We start from the raw sequence: 22122 nt of genomic DNA, 5'->3' as shown, positions 1-22122 counted from the left end.
TTCTCCAAGCAGAACCCCCCCCCCCCCGCCCATCTCCTGTACCTCCTGCAAAGGAACAAAACCACCAGAACAAACCAAACTTGGAGGAACAAGGGAGGCTTGTCCCCATTCGTGAAATCCCTTCAAAGAGTGTCACTGAAAGAGGGTTGCTGTGGCTCTCTTTTTTCTGGAAGCTTTGGGAGGTCTCCCGCAGATCTGATCTGGAGAGACTGGAGTGCTAATTTATGCACAGAAGCCATTCATTAGTCGAGTGCCAGTGATTGCCAGTCGGTTACCATCCCTCCGAATTCAGGGCTTTTGAAAGGACCCCAAGCGGGGCTTGTGGCTTTTCCTTCAGTCCTTTTCTCGATCCTTCTTCCTCCTCCCGCCTGTCTGTCCTGTGCTGCCCCTCTGCCCTCCCCAGTGTTTCTCTTGTGTTGCCCACAGCAACCCCAGCAGTCGGTCCTGGAGTGGAAGGAGCAGGCCTGGTTACCTGGGAGTCTAGCAATGGTTGCTCAGCAATTCACTGGAGCCACACAAAGGAATAGGTCTCTGTGCAAATCTCCCGGTTCAAGCCCCCCTCAGCGGCTCCCCAACCTTGCTCTGCCTGAGAGCCCTGTTTCTTCTGGCACCTGAGAAACCAGTTACAGAGACACCCCTGCCTCCCCTCTCCCAGGCATCTGTTTACCAACAGTGCTTCGTAAACACTTTTAACACCTTTCCTTTGTGCCCACACTTCTCCTACACACACACACACACACACACACACACACACACTCACACACACACACACGCATGTTCCCTAGTGTCTCCTACTGCCGAGGGTGTTACTGAATCTAATGTCGCTCTAATTGAGTCGACAGACAGACTGGGGCAGAGTTAGCCAGCGGCCACCCCTGTGGCCAGCAGGGCCGTTAAGGTTTTTCTCTTTTGCTCTTTTACCTCAAGAAAGCGCTGTGTCAAAAGGAAGTGCCCAAGTCGTCATGGAAATAAACGATCAGGCGGTGGCAGCCAGATTAATGGAGCCATCCTTAATTTGAGGGGGTGGGGGAGCAGCTCTTCCACTAATATATTGAAATCTCAGTTGACAAATGAGCACGAGGTGACTTGAATCCACTACTGTACTTATTGTTGTGATTCTTTTGAACCTCATTTAGTAAACTTTCTTTCCCCTGGAATACAATAAAACTCCCCCAAACCAAGGAGGTAAAATGCTGAGAGAGCAGACCTAAGAGAGCGATTTTTTTTTTTTCCTGAAGGAGAGAACAAAATAAATTCGGAAACAAAATAGTGTTCATTACTTCTATCTTGCCTTCTGATTTCTAAGTGTGCCCGCTGGCCCCTTTAAATTCCAAGGACCGTTATGTTCTTTGAGATATTTGTCAATGACAAGGGAGTATGCTTTGAGTAAAGGCATTTTCTTCTGCAGTGTTCATTTCTATTTCAGTGGTTTGCTTCAGTACTTTTCTTTAATTAATACTGTTTATGCTCACTGATGAATAATTCAGAGTCATACAAGCAACAGATGTCAGACGATTCAAAATGACTTTCCCTGAACTATTTATTATTTCTAAAAAAGTAACAGGTTTGTTGAGCAAGTAATTGGCAACACAGATGTAGATCAAGGTTTGTCAGCAGGAAACAAGGTCTCCTACTGCTTTTCCTTTTGTTCATGTCGCTAACGAGGGCGACACTGAATAAGGGGAGTTTGGCTGATACCAACTTGTAGGGGGTCATTTATTTATTCATCCTGGGTGCTGACCGGGGAGCTGGAACCATGTTTGGTTTCCCAGTTGTCTATGGATGTCAAAACATGAAGGGGAATTCATCCAAAAACATAATTAATGAATGTAGCCTTGCAAACACCTATCAGACAAAAACTTAATATACGTACCCAGAAAGAGGAAACATCTTTGTTTGCAAAGATATGCCAAGAATAGAGACCTAGGGGAAAAAAACGAACTGACAGATACGTGAAAGTTTATGTATAATAATGTTCTCTCAGTGTTGTTTACACCAGAATTTTAAAAAGGGTCCGGAGGAAAAAAAAAAGCAAATGTCCAGCAATGAGAAATTAATTAAGGGGCGCCTGGCTGGCTTAGTTGGTGACGCATGTGATTCTTGAGGCAACAGGTTGTGAGTGGAGCCCCACGTTGGTAGGAGTTATTTTAAAAATAAACTTACAAAAGTATGGTTTTGAAGTTTTTTTGATGTGGGGCGCCTGGGTGGCTCAGTCAGTTAAGCGTCCAACTCTTGATTTCAGCTCAGGTCACGATCTCATGGTTCGTGAGTTCGAGCCCTGCCATTGGCAGATGGCTCCTAGCTGACAGTGCGGAGCCTGCTGGGGATTCTCTCTCTCTCTCTGTCTTTCTCTCTGCCTCTCCCCTGCACGTGCGTATCCTCTCTCTCTCTCAAAATAAATAAATAAACTTTAATAAAAGCTTTTTAATGTGGTTATCTTGAATAAGGTGTTTCTAGACCCAGCTGGAAGACAAACCACGAGCATACTAGTTTTTTTCCCCCCTTGGTTAGAAATTTTTCTGTCTTTCATAGACTTCTGGCAATCATATGATCTATTACCTTCTTCACGATAGGATCAAATTTTGCATATCTTGTGCCTAGCATCAGATTTTTCAAGTCTGCAGAGTTCCAGCTAATAAAACAAAACAAACCCTCCAGAAGTCAAATGGAGGATTGGGGCCCATTCTTTAACCCACCCCAAATACAGTCCCTGAAACCCACTGCTCTCCAAATACCTGTGATTTGATATTTCACTGACAGTCCATAAGATGCAAGAAAGTAGTTGAAGGAGGACAGTAAGAACCATTTGGTGCTTTGGTGGTTTTGTGCAGGTAATACTTTCACAGTTCCTGACTCATGGGGTGGTAGATCAGGAATGAGATGAAGGGGGAGCGAGGGTGCCATCTTTGTTTTTTTTTTTAATGTTTTAAAAAATATTTTTAATGTCTTATTATTTTTGAGAGAGACAGAGAGTCAGAGTGTGAGCAGGGCAGGGGCAGAGAGAAAGGAAGACATGGAATCCATAGCAGGCTCCAGGCTCTGAGCAGTCAGCACGGAGCCTGACGTGGGGCTTGAACTCACGAACCACGAGATCATGACCTGAGCCGAAGTTGGACGCCTAACCAAGTGAGCCACCCAGGCACCCCTGTCTTTTTTAAACTCTTGTTCAGAGCTCTGAGAGTGGAACTCGCACAGTGACAACAAAAATAAAATATTTCCTTATTATAAAGTGATCAAAGAACTGAAAAACAGTACAGTAAAATAATTTTCTTAACTGACGTTCTTTTGACCAACATGAAGATGGATTGTCTCTTTGGGGACATGATTCCGGTTTAATCATTGCAAATGTTTTGGGAGATGTTTTATGACTTCTGGTGTTATCGATTTCAAAGACTGTACGTACATCTGCCCGTCCACGCATCCCCCACCCACCCAGCTGAGAGCAGAAGGGGCGAATGGGACGTTTACAGAGAGGGGCCAACCGCCTGGATTGGTAGGTAGCCTGAGGGGACTTGGTACTTTACGTTGTGCTTTTTCTGCTTGAAAAGCATATTGATCTCAATTTTCAAAACACAGCTCGGTTTGTAGCTGAAGAGGAGTAAGTTTTATAATGTCGCCGACGCTGTTGGTTGTCGTGGATTAGCCATGCTCTCTGTGCTCTCTTCATCCCTATTAACCGGTTTCTTTATCCATACGTTTTCTTACCCGCGCTATGGGCACTGCACCCACCTCAGAAGGTTGCTGTCAGAGTCCTGGATACTCATGCTAATGCTTACTCGCTAGCTCAGCCTAATTAAGATTTCTGTTAAGCTTGAGATAATTTGTAGCCAGTGTCTTCCAGATGAAAAACAGAGGCCTCTGTTGACACGTTTTGTTATTCTAAATTGGGACCATCCTGACTTTATACCCAAGAATTCATCTTTAGTTCAGTCATCACGTAAGCTGGTGTAATTCTCTAGGGGCGGCTGTCATTATTAATTTATATCTGACCTGGTTCTGAAAAAAAAATATTAAAGGCGGTGGAACCCTAATTTAGGACTTAGTGGTTCTTGCTTGGCCCATTAGTCTGGACCCGTGAAACCAAAATTGTATCGTTACTGTTATTTTTTTTAATGTTTATTTACTTTTTGAGAGAGAGACAGAGTGCGAGCAGGGAAGGGGCAGAGAGAGGGAGACACAGAATCCAAAGCAGGCTCCAGGCTCTGAGCTGTCAGCACAGAGCCCGATGCGGGGCTTGAACCCATAGACTGCGAGATCATGACCTGAGCTGAAGTCGGACGCCCAACCAACTGAGCCACCTAGGCGTCCCCCCAAAAAAAATTTTTTTTAAAGATTATTTAATAAGTATAATCTCTACATTCAATGTGGGACTCAAACTCATGACCCTAAGATCAAGAGCTGGACACTCCACTGAGTGAGCCAGTGAGGTGACCCAGGACCTATGAAAATATTAGAACGATTCCCTAAGAAAGCAGACTAACAATTAATGACAACTTCAAACATCATGCTAAGTACTAGGGTTTCTTTTGACTCTCGGACATTGTGTCAATGCAGGTGATTACAACTAGTCTTCCCATCTTACAAATGGGGAAACAGAGACTCCGAGAGACCCATGACTTCTCTCAGTAGTTAGTAGTGTGGTCACAGGGTACCCACTCCCAACCCCTTGGCTACATCCTGTGTGTGTTTGTCAGTTTCCCGGAGGCTGTGCTACTGGCAGCATCTGTCGTGGGCACAGTAGGAAATGTGTGGAGCGTGTTGGAAAGCGTCTGGATTTTCATCTGGGTTTGTGGATTTTGTAACAGGGTGTCTGCTGGATGGTGTGCTTGGGTAGAGCTGGCACTCTATCTCAGCGGATGGGTATTTCTATCAGAGAAGAATGGACTTGCCAAGTCAGTCTGGAACATCAGGAGTTGAAAGACATTGCAACTACGAAAAAAAAAACCATTATTAAAGATGACTCTTAAGATGTCAAGAGGGAAAAGAAAATGACTTCTTAGGTCAGAAAAGCGAAAGCTATCATGCTGGGCGAGCCACGAGCTGAGGGATGGCTTCTCAAGGGCGGCTTAAATGCATTAGATTAGTCTGCAGTGTGGATTAAGGGACTGCGGGGATTTAATAACTTGTGTATGAGAGAAGGGCCCTGCAAATGTTGCACTGTCATAAAAATGTAACCCTTCTAATTGAATTCAGAAGCAATATTAAAATTATTCTTTTGGTGATGCTTCCTAGATGTATTAAATAAAATATCAAGAGTCACAGTTGATTGAGCTGAAACTTGAACACGCGAGAGTTGTTTACACATGAAATTCTGTTGCTGGGGGTTATTTTGATTTTTTTTTTTTCTGAAATGTACTAAGAAATTTCTCCTTTTACCTAATTTATGGTCATTCCGCTGTTTCAGGGTGCCAGAAGATGCTCTCAGAGTCTTGGCAGTGTTTTGGAATAGAGTATATTATCTTAGTGTTGGGCTATGTATATAATGAACACTTTATATATAGTGATGGTGGGACTGCATGAGCTGAATTCTCTCTTAAGGGCAAAGGAAGGGATAGACTATTATTAACTTACATATGGTGCTTGGCATGCCTTTAAGGAAGTAATGGTGGAAAACACACCTTTTTTTCCTCCTGTGGCCATACGTAGTTTGCTAGCCTTATGTCTGCGCCCCAAGACTTAATGAGAAGATGACTTTGACCGGAGGTGGTTACCATTGTGCCGCTGGGATACTGCTGTCCATGAACTTCGTGAACTTCATGGATCCATAGACTCCAGAGAGCCTTGTGGAAATCATGAAGCATGAGTGGCAACTGTGAGCGAGGGGGGTCTTCTCCTTTCCACCTGAGGACAATCAGATGGGGGCAAACACGAGTGCAGGGAGAGGCAGGGAGATAGCATTTTGAATCCAGACATGTAACGAGGACTATAGTTGACTGACAGGCTGTGCTTTAGGAGCAGGGAAGGTGGTGGCGATTCAGAGGCAGGAAACCCTCACCCTTCAGGCTCTCATCCAGAGTCTCCAAAGTTGTATGTTGTATATTAAAGAGTATTGTGGCATGTATTCCTAAATACCTACATAGAAAAAAACGTATACGAGCACAGGTTAGACCTCAGAATACACGAGTCACACCATTCAAGGTAGATTTCCCTTTCCCTCCACGAACAAGAGCCTCCCGCCTTTTCTGTTATTGCTCAAATTTAGAGAAATTTCTTTTATTTTGCAGAACTTGATGCCAAAGAAACCAGTGAGTGTTTTCCTGTGTCTGTCTGAGCTCAGTGGAAGGGTGTCCAAGGACTTAATCCAACTCCCATTGAATGATTGGCTTCTGGCAGAACTGTTAATTTGCAAACTCTTAAGAAAGAGGAAAGGGTACATTCTTCCAGCTGCTAAACTTTGGGCTTCATGGTGAATCATTGGGACAGACTTTCTCGGCCGAGTGGGAGAGCTGTTGTGGGGCCCCGGGTTTATTTAGACACCTGGCCAGAGCTCAGACACATGTGCTTGGTGACCCGCCTCTAGGGCTGACGTGCCTTCCCCTAGAAAACATCTTCATATGTCATTCCCTGTATAGGATCATCACAGACTGATTGAGGGAATGAGTTAGGATCACTGACCAGAGAACACCTGCCATGTTTTTCTTCTGCCTGTTTCAGGGATGTCCGTAAAGGAGAAACCTTACTCGCTTGAAAGCTTCGGATTGCCAGGCAGCTCCGAGCAGTCGCTAGAGGCATTTTCTTCTTGCTGGGGTTTTTCTTTGCCTCTAGAATACTGAGCAGAAAGGAGGGAAAAGAAGAAAGATAAGCCCCTCTTTCAAAATACGTTCGAGTCGATCCCTATCAAAGAGAAGACCTGAGATTTCTCAACTCACAAATTAGGTGGGACTACTGCATCTGGGAATTAGGACTAGGCCCCATATGGAGTTATTTGGGAATTAATCACCAGTTGGCTGATCCCAGACGTGGAGCACACCGGAATTCACCTCGTGTTGTTTGAAAGTTGGCAACCTGCTTGTTACATAACATGGAATGCAAGGCCTGCCAGCCGGGCCTCCACGTGCCCTGGGGGATTTGCGAGGCTTTATAACTCTTTGTTGAGTCAGCCAGGCCTGCCAGATAGATTCCAGGGGCCTGGGGTATGTTGGACACCGACCTCAGGCTTCGCAGTTTAACAAATGATATCTCTGCCTTTGGGATTTTGTCTTTAGCAACTGCCGTGAACACCAGAGAGAAGTAAATGAGGGACATGACATGGGTTCTTTTTTTTTTTTTTTTAAATTTTTGAAAATGTGTTAAAATACGCATAACAAAATATACCCCCTTAACTATTTTTAAAGGTACATTTCAGGACACATGGGTGGCTCAGTCAGTTAAACGTCTGACTCTTGATTTAGGCACAGGTCATGATGATATCGTGGTCATGAGATTGAGTCCTCCATCAGGCTCCACGCTTAAAATTCTCTCTCTCTCTCCCCCCCCCCACCCCTCCCCTACTCGCATGCATGCACTCTCTCTCTCTCAAAAAAGTACATATCAGTGGTATTAAGTACATCCATTTTGTTCTATTGCTACTGCTGCTATCTGTAGCATTAATAATTCTGTACCCATTGAACACTAACTCTCCATTTCCCCTCTCCCCAGCCCCCCAGCAGCCACCATACCCCTTTCTGTCTCTATGAATTGGACTATTCAAAGTACCATATGTAAGCGCAGTATTGGACCCTTGTGGCCGGCTTATTTCACTCAGCATGACGTCTTCGAGGTTCATCCATGTTGGAGCCTGCGTCAGAATACCCTGCCTTTTCCAGGCCAAATAATATTCCATTGTATGGATATACCACATTTTGTTTATCCATTCATCTGTGCGCAGGTAGATGGATTGCTTCCTCCTTTTGGCTGTTGTGAATTATGTTGCTGTGAACGTGGGCATACAGATATTTCTTTGGGTCCCTGCTTTCCATTCTTTTGGATATGCGCCCATAAATGGAATTGCCAGGTCATATGTAATGGACTCCTTAAAAAAAAGAAAAAAGAAAAGAAAACAGAGAAAGACAGTATAATGACAGTGTGTGACCCTCAGAGGACAGGACTTGATTGCTTGCGCTGTTTCCTTCTCCCCTCACCTGTTGCCTACATGCCTCAGTGGTAATCAGCTTGGTGGGGGAAGCTGGCCTTGTTTGGACTGAGATTGCCGGTGTAGACCTTCTCAGTTTGACCCTACATCTGATTCCCCCGCTAAAGCACAGAGAGATGAACAAAGTAGATTGAAGTCATACAAATGACTCCTCCTGCCTCCTTTTCTTCCTCTTTTCTTTCCTTTTTCTTCTTTTGAGAACTCTGGTTATGGTGTCTGCACATCTGTTTTAGCCTAAACTCCAGTAAATCAGTGGTGCTGCCTGTTGGAGTCACCTGGTTTCGTGCCGACAACTCAACCCTATGTCCAGAGACTCTGAGTTCATTTGCTTTGAGGCCTGGCCTGGGCGTGGGGGTTGGAAGGCCTGCAGGCAAGTCTAATGTGCACCCAGGAAAATGACCACACGTAAATAAATGTTTTCTTCACCCCTCTCTTTATGTCTTCTTTCTGGTTCTTGTAAAAAAAAAAAATTTAATCTTTATTTATTTTTGAGAGAGACGAAGTGAGACAAAGTGTGGACAGGAAAGGGGCAGGGAGAGAGGGAGACACAGAATCCAAAGCGGGCTCCAGGCTCTGAGCTGTCAGCACAGAGCCCGATAGGGGCTCAAACCCATGAACTGTTGAGATCATGACCCGAGCCGAAGTCGGACGCCCAGCCGACTGAGCCACCCAGGCGTCCCCTCTGATTATTTCTTTAGACCGTATCTACAGATTTGTAAATCTCAGCTCAAACTTGAAAGTCTTCTAATTGACTTTTTTGCTTGTTTAAATTCATGAGGCTGCATGATGTAATTTTGAATCCAAGAATGAGGAGACCTGGGTCATACTTGTGTATGTCATTATCTAGCCAGGGATGATGAATTACTTCACTTGTCAGAATCATAGCCTTTTCTTCTCCCCCCCCCCCTTTTTTTTTTTTTGGTCTTCAAAATTAGAATATGGATCAGCATCTGATCCATAAAGAATGAAATTAATGATTAAAAGAAGATATCCCCTCCAGCTCTAACATGCTCTGAATGAGCAGGGGGGATTGATGTGGAACAAGGGAGGCTTGTAGTTCATGAATGTGAACTGTGTCATGTTCTAGTAATGAGTAGGAGGATGAAGAACTTCCCCATAGGGCGCTACTGGGAGATCTGGTGCCCCAGAAGCAGCCTTCAGGGCAGTTCTGATCAGTAAATAAAAGGATGCAAAATAAAGATCTCGCAGGATACGTAGTTAATAAAGCAAGAATGTGGTGCCAGGCAGATTGTTAGAGAGTGTTGGGGACGTCTTAAGTGATAGAGGGAACACAGCAGGACTTGGTCTAGTGGAACAGAGTGCCAGAGGTCCCTGTCCCCCTGAAAATTGTCACCTCCTTGCCTCTTGCCACGAGCTGTTTATCATATATCTTCTGAATCCTTTCAAAGCTTATACTGTACAGTTTGTTTCTCCCCTCCTCTGAGCCTATTCGAGGAATATGGATGGCCCAAGTTTTTATGTGTGTGTTGGGTTTTTTTTTTTTTTTCCCCCTTCTCCAGATTAACACAAGCTAATGCAGTTGGGATACGGTGCCGGAGATGTTAGTGTAGAAAAGCAGAGAATGCACTTCTGTCCTGGACACCTCCGGGCATGGAATTTTTCTTCCATGGTGACTTCTTAGGCCCATGGGAAAGTAAGAGGAGGTGGCCTCTTGGGGTGGGGGGATGGCACCTTCTCTGGAACCGCCCCATAGCGTGTGGCCGTCAGGATGACGCAGAGAGGCGTGTGAATACAGCCGGCCGCTGCAGCTGGTGCACTTGACTCTGGGCGGCATGTTCCCAGGAACCCGCAGGACACTGAGGACCGTGAGTGATGTAACCCAGATCTGCCAGATGTGGGAGCCAGTGTGAGTCACGCTGGACGATTCATTAAGAAACGTTTTCTGGGTCATCTGGGTGAGGAGTCCTGGCTCTTTTCCCTGCCATCTGGGGTTGGAGGCACACGTCCACACACCAGGAATCCCCAAGTTCACTAACATCTGTCTAAAATTACAGCCCGGTTCTCTGAGCTGACATGGTGCAGAGCCCAGACTCTCGGATGGTCCCTGCCTTGTAATTTGCTAAAGGATGTCATCACTTTGGGCAGTAGAAGGTGGGGGAAAGTCACTTGATAAAACCATACATGTGAGTTGCTATGAAGTTTCTGTATATTCAACTAAGATCAGAAGGGGGATGGGATGTTGTGAGAAGACAAAACTCTGTGGGCGTGTGGCCAACAAAATGCCAGGGGTCGTCTTTTTTGTTAGATGTGTGTAAGATACCTCATGGTGGGTGAACAAGTGTATTTCTTTTATTTATTTATGTATTTGTTATTTTTTTTAATGTGTATTTCTTTTTGAGAGAGAGAGAGACCCACAGAGTGCAATCAGGGGAGGGGCAGAGAGAGAGGGAGACACAGAATCCGAAGCAGGCTCCAAGCTGTCAGCACAGGGCCCGACGTGGGGCTCAAACTTGTGAGCGCGAGATCATGACCTGAGCTGAAGTTGGACGCTTAACTGACTGAGCCACCCAGGCGCCCCAGAACAAGTGTATTTCTAAAGTGCTTTTTTTCTTTGAGAGAGAGAGTGTGTGTACACATGTGAGTGGGGGAGTGGGGCAGAGGGAGAGAGAGAGAATCCCAATCGGGCTCTATGCCCAGCGAGCAGAGCCCAACACGGGGCTCCATCCCATGACCCTGGGATCATGACCTGAGCCGAAATCAAGAGTCAGGGGCTCAACTGACTGCGCCCCCCAAGGTGCCCTAACAAATCTATCTCTAAAAAGTTGTAAGCTGACTTAAAAAAAAATTCCTCACAGATGTGTAGCTTATAACCAGAAAAGTGCATGCATGCATTGCTGGCTAAAATTTCACACCCTGTAATGGGTTGAATGGTGGTCCCTGGAAGCCTGTGAATATGACCTTATTTGGAGGGAGGTCTTTGGAGATATAATTAGATAAGAGATCTTGAGATGGGATTGTCCTGGATTTCCCAGGTGGGCCCTAAATCCAATGGCAAGTGTCCTTATAAGAGACAGGAGAGAAGACACAGACATGGAGGAGAAGGCCACATAAAGACAGAGGCAGAGAAGGGGGAGTTCCAGCCATAAGGAACAGCTGGGGCCACCAGTAGCTGGAAGAGCCGAGAAGTGGATTGTCCCCTCGAGCCTTCAGCGGGGAGCTGGTCCTGCCGAGACCTTGAGTTCTGACTTCGGGCTTCCAGAACTGGGAGAGATACATTTCTATTGTGTTAAACAATCAAGTTTGTGGTAATTTGGTATGGAAACTAAAATAATAACCAACACCTAGATCAAGAAATAGAATGTTACCAAAACCACAGAAACTCACCTTATGCCTCATCCTGAATTCACACCACCCCGGGGTAACCACTCTCCTGACTTCTAACATCAGAGATAGTTTTTATGTTCTTGGAACTTAATTAAATGGAATCACATAGTATGTAGTCTTCTCTATCAGGTTTCTTCCATTCAACACTGTATTTGTGTCTATGTTATTGTGTGTGTGATCATTGTTTTGGCCATACAGTGTTCTACGATGTGAATATGCCACTCTTTACTTATTCTTTTCCTTTTGGGGCCATTTGAGTAGCTTTCCTTTTAGGGCTGTTACAAATAGCGTTGTTACAGATTCTGTTATATGGGTGTTTTTGGTGAACACATGTGTTCATTTTTGTTGGTTATATTCTCAAGAGTTGAAGTGTTGGGTCATAGGCTACTTATATGTTCAACTTTAGTAGATACTGCTAAACAGTTTTCAAATTAATTTTTAAAATAGCCAATCACATTCAGAATTCTTTTGTTAAATGGAGACTCCAACAATGAATTCAATAACCATTCTTTAATGGGATATTGTGCAAGAACCAAGTGTTGGACATAGGGTTTTCTAGGAGCAAGGCTCCCCTCCTTAGATCAGAACTCTGCATTCGCAATGAGGAATACCCCATGTCTCAGAAGAACCCATTACAGGTCTGGGCAATTGTTAGAGCACCCCACTTTCTGGTGTGTCAGAGAAGCTGGGCTCCTGACTGTAAATTTTTTTTTTTTTTCAACGTTTTGTATTTATTTTTGGGACAGAGAGAGACAGAGCATGAATGGGGGAGGGGCAGAGAGAGAGGGAGACACAGAATCGGAAACAGGCTCCAGGCTCCGAGCCATCAGCCCAGAGCCTGACGCGGGGCTCGAACTCACGGACCGCGAGATCGTGACCTGGCTGAAGTCGGACGCTTAACCGACTGCGCCACCCAGGCGCCCCCATTAATACTTCTTATAAGCCATATTAACTCCCCTTTCTAGCTTTTGAGTCTGTGTTCTATAACTTAGGAAGCAATCAAATGATATGAAGCAACCAGTAAACAAGTAAATCTGTACATGAAATAAAGAATACATCGTTTCTGGTCGTGACAAAAGCTGAGAAGACAGTCAAGCCAGATGTCGTGGTTGAGTTTGGAGGGAGTGTTCCTGAGCCTTTTTATTTTTTGGCCTGGGAACCTTTTTTTCACTTTGGGATATGTTGCTTTTGCTGTGTAACTGGAGTTTTGTGAATTCTAATCTTTTCTTTCTGGTTTGTCATTAGTTTTACTCATCCTAAGTATATTAAAAATAACTATCTTGGTTCTCTGCTATTTTAACTACGGTTAGGTTAGAAATATGGGCGTGTGTCGCTCAGTGGGATTCTTCTAGTGACCAATAACAAGGCATTTGGCTGAAGTTAGACTCAGAGCTGGTGGCCATTATCAGGTGAGTTAACAGCTATAGCAAATGTTGTGCCCTCGCCTGTATCCCTTCATCCTCACCACTGCGGTGCACGCTGGCCCGACTTCTGACTTCCAGCAGCGGCATTTCTTTGCTTGAGGACTCTTCTGGCCTGTAGGCCACCTTGCTGCCCATGAACCAGTGCTTCCTGGGAGCAGCCTAAGTAATGACTGACAGGTGTATCAATACCCCAGCCCCCTCACCTGCCAGGGTGGGTAAATCTAAAGAATGTGTCTACATGGGTTTTGAGACTTCCCCAGTGGGATTAAGCCCAGTTGCCCAGAGTGGTAATTGGCTTGAAACATGCCATTTATTTCCTATTTCTTCTTCCCTATATCACTTCCCCATTCCCTTTAAATTGTTCGCATTTGAGTTCTTTTCTCAGCATATGCTTCTGAGGGAACCTACACTGAGCACGAGCCAATGTCAGAATCAAATCTATGATGTTGAATTTCCCTTCCGGTGATCTACTCGGAGAGATAGCCGGCCGCTTTGTTGAGCGGGTCAAGACAAATGAAAAACGAGAAAACAGTCCGATGGCATAAGTCTACAGAATTCTTGCAACACGAGGGGAAAATCCACTCAGTTCGGGAATGAGATGGCACATTCTCAGTGGCTGTCTTGACCAATGAATTCAGCAACAGTACATTGCATACTTGATAAATAATGCAAGTTAGCAGGTTGAAACTGCTTATTAGACAACAGAAATTCTGCGTTAAGTAAGCCAGAATGGTGTCTTAGGTGATTGATAGCTGCCCACTTCCCGTTTAGACATTTGATTGAACTGGCAAATCACATTTCTGATTTTATTTGTTTATATATATATATATATATATATATTTTAATGTTTAATTTTGAGAGAGAGACAGAGCAGGAGTAGGGAAGGGGTAGGTAGAGAGAGAGAGGGAGACACAGAATCCGAAGCAGGCCCCAGGCTCTGAGCAGTCAGCACGGAGCCCGATGTGGGACTTGAACTCACAAACTGTGAGATCATGACCTGAGCTGAAGTTGGACACTCGACCAACTGAGCCACCCAGGCGCCCCTGATTTTTAAAAAAAACTTAGTGGCTAAGTGTAGATTTTAGCTCAGATTATTTCAGATCACCTAAAGAACTCGACATTTCTCTTGCTGGGCATCTTGTTATGCCAAAATAAGAAGGTAAAACGGGAAAAGGTTGATGCCCTCACTAATTCAGTCGACCTCCTAATTAGTCATACTTCCTTTCTTGAGAAGCAAAAATCTATCAAAAATTAAAATATAGAAAGTTTATTTTTCACTTCCCAGGAAACACTCACAGAAGGTAGGATGGTTTACGGATTTGGGCCACAAACTTAAACTTGTAAAGACAACCCTGATGGGGATAAAGGGTTTCTCAACCTGGAGCTTGTCGCGGAAGTATTGCCAGCCAGAGGGAATTCGGAATAATAGTACATCCATTTTGATGATAAAATCACATTTAAAAAACTCAGCCTATTTTCTAGTCTCATTTCTAGTGGTTTTGAAAAGCCGTTGGCTATTTATTGTTTGTTGCCGTTCTTCAAATAATTGTAGTTCCCCCTTACCCTGGGCACGAGAGAAGGGTGCTCCTGGATGTCTGTCACAGGTGAGGCCACTGTGTGACTAGTTCTGGCCAATGGGTTGTATCAAGAACAACATAACTGCGACACTCCACATTTCCTTGCTGGTTGTGGAGTCTCCAGAGTTCTCGCTCTCCTTTTTGTGTGGTGACCACAAGGCTGGCGATGGTGACCGCTCTGTCAGCCTGGGTCTGGGACGATCAGGACACCCCATTGACTTGCAAGAGCAAGGAGTAAACTTGGGGCGGTTTTGAACCTTGGAGATCTTGGGGCTCTTTGTTGCCTCAGCAGAACTGGCCGATCCTGACTGATACAGCTCCTGCTGTAACAGATACGGGGACTCCCAGGGAGAGAACTTGAGCTGATTCCCCTTTGTTGTCACAGTGACCTTACTAGAGAGGTTTGTTTGTTTGTTTAGACTGAAGAGTCGAACCGGAATGTAAAAGGTCCTATGGTAATAAATGTCTTTGGGGCGCCTGGGGGGCTCAGTCCGTTGAGTGGCTGACTTGGGCTCAGGTTGGGATCTCGTGGTTCATGGGTTTGAGCCCCGCATTGGGCTCTCTGCTGTCAGCACAGGGCCTACTTCAGATCCGGTCTTCCTCTCTCTGCCCCTTCCCCACTTGTTCTCCCTCCCTCCCTCTCAAAAATAAAAAAGTAAAAATAATTTTAAAAATTAAAAAAAAAAAAAAAAGAATGAAAGAAATGTCTTCGGGGGGCACCCTGAGTGGCTCAGTTGGTTAAGTGACTTCGGTGGAGGTCATGATCTCACTGTTATGGGTTCGAGCCCCGCATCGGGCTCTCTACTGTCAGTGCAGACTGATTGGAAGCCTCTGCCCCGCTCTCTCTCTGCTCCTCCCCTTCTGTCTCTCTCTCTCTCTCTCTCTCTCTCTCTCTCTCTCTCAATAATAAATATTTAAAAAAGAAAGAAAGAAAGAAAGGAAGAAAGAAAGAAATGTCTTCAGATATGGGACGGTTTATAATTGACCATCTTTTATTTGATTTTGATTTTTTCCCCCTTTCCTTATGTTTAGGTTTTTGGAAATTCTGAAATACAAATGAATTTTTGGTGTTGCTGGGAGTTGAATTTCGAGAAGAAAATGTTGCAGGAATTTTAGCCAGCACTTTTGGAGCAGGGCCAAGCATAATACTTGTCCTTACAGGAAAAAGTGCCGGAGAGCACAACTTGAATTGGGGAGGAAAAAAAAAAAGAACAAAATTTCAAAATACCACCCACCTCTCCAACAAACACTTTCATGAGGGAGACATTTCCCCTTGCCCTTTATTTTTCTTCTCCATTTCCTCCTCCTATTTAACTACAGATTTTTGCATGTAGCAATTCCCCCATGTAAATTACGGGGAAAACATTTTCAGCTTTCTAACAACATTACCAAATGTGCAGCTTTTTAACTTGTTCCAAAAGGCATCCATGGCTCTCACCGAGTCCTGTAAACGTTACCGCTGGTCTCTGCAGAAACCAAGTGAGGTTGAGTCCGTTTGTGCAGGTTGTACCCCAAACTTGCATCCCAGTCTCCCCATGTTTACTGTGAAATTGTTGGGTCTGCTTCACATTCCTAAATTTGAATTTCCTTCTGCATGGGAAGCACTCACTGTTCCCCTCTGGTTGAGCCCTCCTGAGAGTATGAGGGGCGATTAGTTCTAGAAAACATGGTTGCAATTCTGTCAGGCCTCTGGAATGGTTTTAACCGGGACTCATGCATGGTTTCTGAAAGAGTCCATGTTACCACCGGTTAGGAAAATCATTTCTGTTTCGAATAGAGAAAATTAAGGGTGATGATTTTTAACAGTCTTAATTCTGCCTTTCTCTGCAGAGCTCACCACAGTAAAAAAATGTGCTGTGTACCTTTTTTCAGAGCTTATGCTGTACATTTGCAAATATAAAGATTAAAACATAGGGGCACCTGGGTCGCTCAGTTGGTTAAGCGGTCGAGTTTGCTCAGGTCATGATCTCACGGTTCGTGGGTTCGAGCCCCACGTGGGGCTTCGTGCTGACAGCTCAGGACCTGGAGCCTGCTTCGGATTCTGTTCCCCTCTCTTTCTGCCCCTCCTCCACTTGTGCTCTGTCTCTGTCTCTGTCTGTCTGTCTCTCTCAAAAATAAAAAATAAACATAAAAAAAGATTAAAACATATAGAGTTTTTTTTTTAACATAACTGTCCACACATGACACATTATTATAAACTTACTTTTTTGAAACTTCATTTATTTTTTATTTTTAAAAAATGTTTATTTTGAGAGAGAGACAGAGAGAGAGGGAGAGGGAGAGGGAGACGGAGAGGGAGAGAATCCCAAGCATGCTCTGCGCTGTTAGCCCAGAGCCCGACGTGAGGCTTGAACTCACCAACCGTGAGGCCACGACCTGAGTGGAAATCAAGAGTTAGTCACTTCACCGGCTAAGCCACCCAGGTGCCCCTTAGAACTTAATTTATAATTGGAGTCTCTCTGTGTGGCTACGCGTACATCTCCCACACTCTTTTGAACAGCAGCTCATTACATAGATGAACAAAAAGGTATCTGTGCCCTCAATGATGGACATTTAGGAAGTTTGGGGTTTTGCTGTTACTACAAATGAGCTAAATCTCTGTCTCCACAAACCCATTTGTTTGCTCGTTCGTGTTGTCATGCATACGCTTATGTATTTCCCCCCAGGATGGATATCCTAAAGGGGAACTTCTAGACCAAAATGCCCACATCTTCATTTTTGGTAGAGCCTCTTGCCTTTTCCGAGCCAGACCGCTTTATAGCCCTACCCACGGTGAGCAGGGCAGATTCTCCGCACTTTCTCCAATGCTGCCATTTTATATTTCGTATTTTAGTTTTCGCTAATCTTTTGGCTAAAAATATCGGGAGTGACTTAATTTGCGTTTCCCTGATTCCTAATGAGGTTGACTAATCTTTTCTTTAGGTTGATAATCCATGTGTATATCCTCTTAGTAACTTGCTTCCAGATATCTTTTGCTCATTGTTTTTCTTAATCAGGTTGTTTATCCTTTTAATTGATTTTAGGAACTCTTTATATATTAGGACTGGTGATCTTCAGTAACAGGTTACAAATATTTTCTCCCAGACTATCGTTATTGCTTATGTGAGTATGTCTTTTATTGTAGAGGAATTTAAAATTGCTTCATAGTCAATCCGTCAGTCTTCTCTCTTTGGTTCCTAGATTTCATGTCTTGCTTTGAAACGCCTTCTACAAAAATATTCTCCTCTGCTCTTTTCATATAGTAAATTTAGAATCTGACTCTCTCTATATAAGAAGACAATTCCTCTCTAAGTTTCTCCACTTATTCCAGGTCTTTATTTATTTATTTATTTTTCAATGTTTATTTTATTTTTGAGAGAGAGCGAGAGAGAGAACATGAGCAGGGGAGGGGCAGAAAGAGAGAGGGAGAGAGAATCTCAAGCAGGCCCCACGCTGTTAGCACTAAGCCTGACTCGGGGCTTGATCCCATGAACCGTGAGATCATGACCTGAGCCAAACTCCAGAGCTGGATGCTTAACCGACTGAGCCACTTAGGCAACCCCCTCCCGCCAGCCCCCGCCCTGGTCTTTATTTTTAATGTTTTTCGATAAAATTTTATTTCTCTCTCCATACAGGCCTTGTACATTTTTGTCGTCGTTGTTAGATGGAGTCCTAGGCATTGTATGGTTTGGGTTGCTACTGTGAATGGGATCTTTTCCAGAAAAGTCTGAGCATTTGATTATTTTCCCAGCTTCGCTCAGCAAACCAGTGAGGACTATATATTTTTTCCTGGTGTCTTGCCTTTGTCTTGCGAACTTAAATGGGATGGTGGCACTGGAACAATCTCACTTTCTCTCTTTGCTTTGGTGGGCGGTACATGGCGCATGGTTGGGTTAGTGATGGCGGCAGTGGTGGATGGGGGAATACCGCCTGCAGAACCTTAGCTTTGCGTGCCCGGTGACACGACTCGGCCGTGGCTCTCCTTGACTCTGTTTAACAGCACATGCTTCCAGCAGGAAACAGGGTTGCTCAGTAAAGATAACGTTGCGAACTTAATAAGGAATGTCTGGCGGTTTTATCTCTAAATTTGAATCCTCTGTTGTTGTCTTTTTTTTTTCCAGTTACTTCTATTTCCTTCTCTTCCACCATAATTACTGGCTCTCTATAGAGTTGCCAGATAAAATATAGAATGCCCAGTTAAATTTGAGTTTCAGATAAAGAATGAACAATTTTTTTTTAGTATAAGTGCCCCAATGGGACATACTTATACTAAAAAAATATATATATTATTCATTGTTGATCTGAAATTCAGAGTTAACTGGGTGTCCTATATTTTTATTTGTTGAATCTGGCAACTCTGGCTTATCTAATACCAGAGACAAGATCTGTCCCCTCAAGGAACTTACCTTTCAGTGATGGAGAAAGACTTGGGGAACTCTCTTTCTTGTCCTTACTGCTGTCAGAGGGATTTTCTGACAAGATGGCAAGCTCTCTTTATAAAGGTGAGCCTTCTCATACGTGGTCTGCCCCTGTCGGTACTGGCTCATTTCCCCACTAATAGCCACGTCCCCCCTTCAGACCAGTGCATCCTCCCGGCTTTCGTCTCTGCTTGTTTTTAAACTGCGGTAAAACACACACACACACACACACACACACACACACACACACACACACACACACACACACAACTACATAGCATAAAGTTACCCTCTCAACAGAGTTGCCCTGTTTTCTTATGTATCAATTACAGCTTTTTTGCTTTTGTTTTTCTGGAAACTACTTCCCTTTCATTTTTACAGGAACAAAAAATAACATGGTTTCATTCTCTAGTGCGATTACCAAGCTCTTGGTTCCGTGACATCCCCTTACTTCTTAGAGCCACTGTCATCTTGCCCCATCCCACCAAGCCCTGCCCCCTGCCTTTCTCTGCCATGGCTCAGCATTTTCTTGGATTGCTGTCTTTCTCTATTTTGTTCTCTTCCCTTATTTTGAAGCCTCTTGAACGCGTATCGCTCAGGGAACGTACACACAAGAAAAAGTATGAGAGAGTTAACCGTTCTGAATTCTAGCATGCCTGAAAATATCTTTTTCTTAAATGTTTATTTATTTTGAGAGAGAGGGAGGAAGAGAACATGAGCAGGGGAGGGGCAGAGAGAGAGAGAGAGAGAGAGAGGGAAAGAGAGAATCCCAAGCAGGCTCCATGCTGTCAGCACAGAGCCTGACACGGGGCTTGATCCTACAAACCTTGAACTCATGATCTAAGCCGAAACCAAGAGTCCGATGCTTAGCTGACGGAGCCACCCAGGTGCCCCCTGCCTGAAAATAACTCAATTTTTGTCTGCTGCTTTGCCCGTGCCTCAGTTGCCTCATCTGTATGACGAGAGTGATCATAATTGTACCTACCTCTTAGAGTTATTAGTGAGGATTGGATGTGTTAGTGTGTGAAAAGCTGTTAGACGATCTTTGGTACATAATAAATTTGTCCAGTAAATATTAGCTGTTAATGTTGAAATTGAAGTGCATTTAGATGCACCGTGGCATTCAGCACTCTGAAAACATCGTATGGGCTAACAGTAAAGCAGTCAGATGAAAGTTCGTGTGATTAAGTAAACAGTCCTATTTCCACAGTTGCCCCATAGGCTTATGAATTATTTCTTAGTGTTTTTCTTCCCTTCTTTCATAAAGTCGCAATCAGTGTTTTAGGATTTACTTGTACTTTTTTTATTTTTTTTTAGGTCACTAGGCTCTTCTCAGCTCTCTGGGTTTTTAGTAAAGCACAGTCATTTCCAGGAAATGGATTTAAATTGTCATGGAAATTCAGTTTAGACGTATGAAAGCAGTTTTGGAGAGGAACAATGCAAGCTACTTAAGGGGGATGGAAAACTTAGGATATTAAAGATTTAAGGAATAGGTTGGCTCAAGTACAAAAGCCGAAAAACATAAAATCCTCAGTGTGGTCAATCTACAGTGGCTGCTTGGACCGCTGTGTTGGAGAGGATTCCAGGTGATGTCTGCCATGAGATTGTAGTTGCATCTGTCATTCCTGGCTTCACCTTAATCCTTTCTCATGAAGAAAGATACAAGGCGTTAGTAAGAGGCTCTGAGAGGGAGAGGGGGTCTAGTCTTTGGTGCTCAGGGAAGGTATCTGGGGAAGCTTGAGTGAGCCTGCGAGGCTGATGTCAACCAGCCAAAGGGAAGGAGGTTGAGAGAACCTAAGCACAAAGGCTCCTCAGAGGAAGGGAGTAGTTCAGTGTATCCGAGGCACGAAACTTCAAAGGATGGGAGGGTACCTCCCTGAGCTGGAGGAGTAGGTGCCCAGCAGGTCAGGGCATCCCTCTTGGGCCGTATGAAGACTAGAGCTTTATTCCAAGAGCAGTGGAAGGGATTGCCTTTTTTTTTTTTTTAATAAGAGGTTTATTGTTTTTTTAAATAATTTTTTAATGTTTATTTATTTTTGAGAGAGAGAGAGAGAGTGGAGGAGGGACAGAGAGAGAGAGAGAGAGAGAGAGAGAGAGAGAAACACAGAATCCGAGGCAGGCGCCAGGCTCTGAGCTGTCAGCACAGAGCCCGACGTGGGGCTTGAACCCATAGACTGCGAGATCACGACCTGACCTGAAGTTGGACGCTCAACCGACTGAGCCACCCAGGCGCCCCGAAGGGATTGTCTTGGGTAGTGACAAAAACAGATCTGCAGTGAAATGGGAACCGAGGGACCAGAACGGATTCAGGCACACGTCTTTAGGAGCTCTTATAGGGTCCAGTGGAATGTGGTTGTATCTTAGCCCAGGGCAACAGCTGTGGGGTGGACAGAAGTCAGTGGAGGGGAGAGGGAGAGGGAGAAATCAGTCTACAGGATGTGTCGGGGGGCAAGGCAGGAGGCATCAAGAATGCTGACTCCTGGACTTCCACCTGGAGACCTGGGTGAAGGGTGGTAGGAACTGGGAGAAATCCAACCACTTATTGAACTCCTCCCTCTCACTTACGAATGTGCTAGAGCTTAGCAAAGGTCTGGGACTCTGGTTCACAGAGCTGCCGGTGGAATCCTGGTGGCTGTGGCTCTGTCTTAAAGGGAAAAAGCAGGTCACGTTGCCCAGTCACCCGTCTCACACTCTGGGTAACTGCTCTGCAACCCTGGCATTCTCTCCAACCTTCCAGGAATCTGAGGAACATTCTTCCCTAAAGGAGTAAGACCACTTGACCACTCTGTTATTGAATAGAAGTTGTTTTCATTTTCTTTTGTATCTGCCTTGAAGTCTGGAGCAAGTGAAAACCTGACAACACTGTATCAACGCAACACAGAAAAGCACCTCAGATCTTCCCATTTTCTCAGGTGGGCGCAAAACGGGTTTCATCTAAAGCAGCTGAAAAGGCGCAGAGACAGTAATTGCTTTGCTATTCCAGGAACAGGTGGCCAAATGAGCAAAACTATTGAAGAGCACATTTTCAACCTGCTCAAAAGCTATAAGGAAATAGCCAAGAGCTTTCTAGAACCCATTCCTCCCTGGGGCAAAAAGAAGACCTGGAAAATATATTTTAAACAAAGCACACTCACGATGTTTGTAATTGGAATCATCTCTCTTTTTCCCTTGGTCAGTCTAACTAAAGGTGTGTCAACTTTGTTGTGTGACCAAAGCACCAGCTTTTGGTTTTGTTGATGGTTCCTGTT

At 44.4% G+C, this 22122-nt stretch overlaps 1 protein-coding gene across 6 annotated transcripts in view; it reads left to right on the top strand.

Annotated features, from left to right (window-relative positions):
* Positions 1-22122, top strand: part of PITPNC1 (phosphatidylinositol transfer protein cytoplasmic 1) — a 268872-nt gene that overhangs the window by 83502 nt on the left and 163248 nt on the right. Inside the window, exons 1-2 of one of the 6 annotated variants that reach the window (XM_049636386.1) lie at positions 20969-21126; positions 21612-21786. The exons of the other annotated variants lie outside the window; for them this stretch is intronic. The gene's annotated coding sequence lies outside the window, so the exon portion shown is untranslated. Of the gene's footprint in view, positions 1-20968; positions 21127-21611; positions 21787-22122 lie in introns of those variants that run through there. 6 annotated transcript variants of the gene reach the window in all.

The sequence above is a fragment of the Panthera uncia genome, chromosome E1, assembly GCF_023721935.1.
Source record: "Panthera uncia isolate 11264 chromosome E1, Puncia_PCG_1.0, whole genome shotgun sequence".
NCBI lineage: Eukaryota > Metazoa > Chordata > Mammalia > Carnivora > Felidae > Panthera > Panthera uncia.
This window is presented reverse-complemented; position numbering and strand designations above follow the sequence as displayed.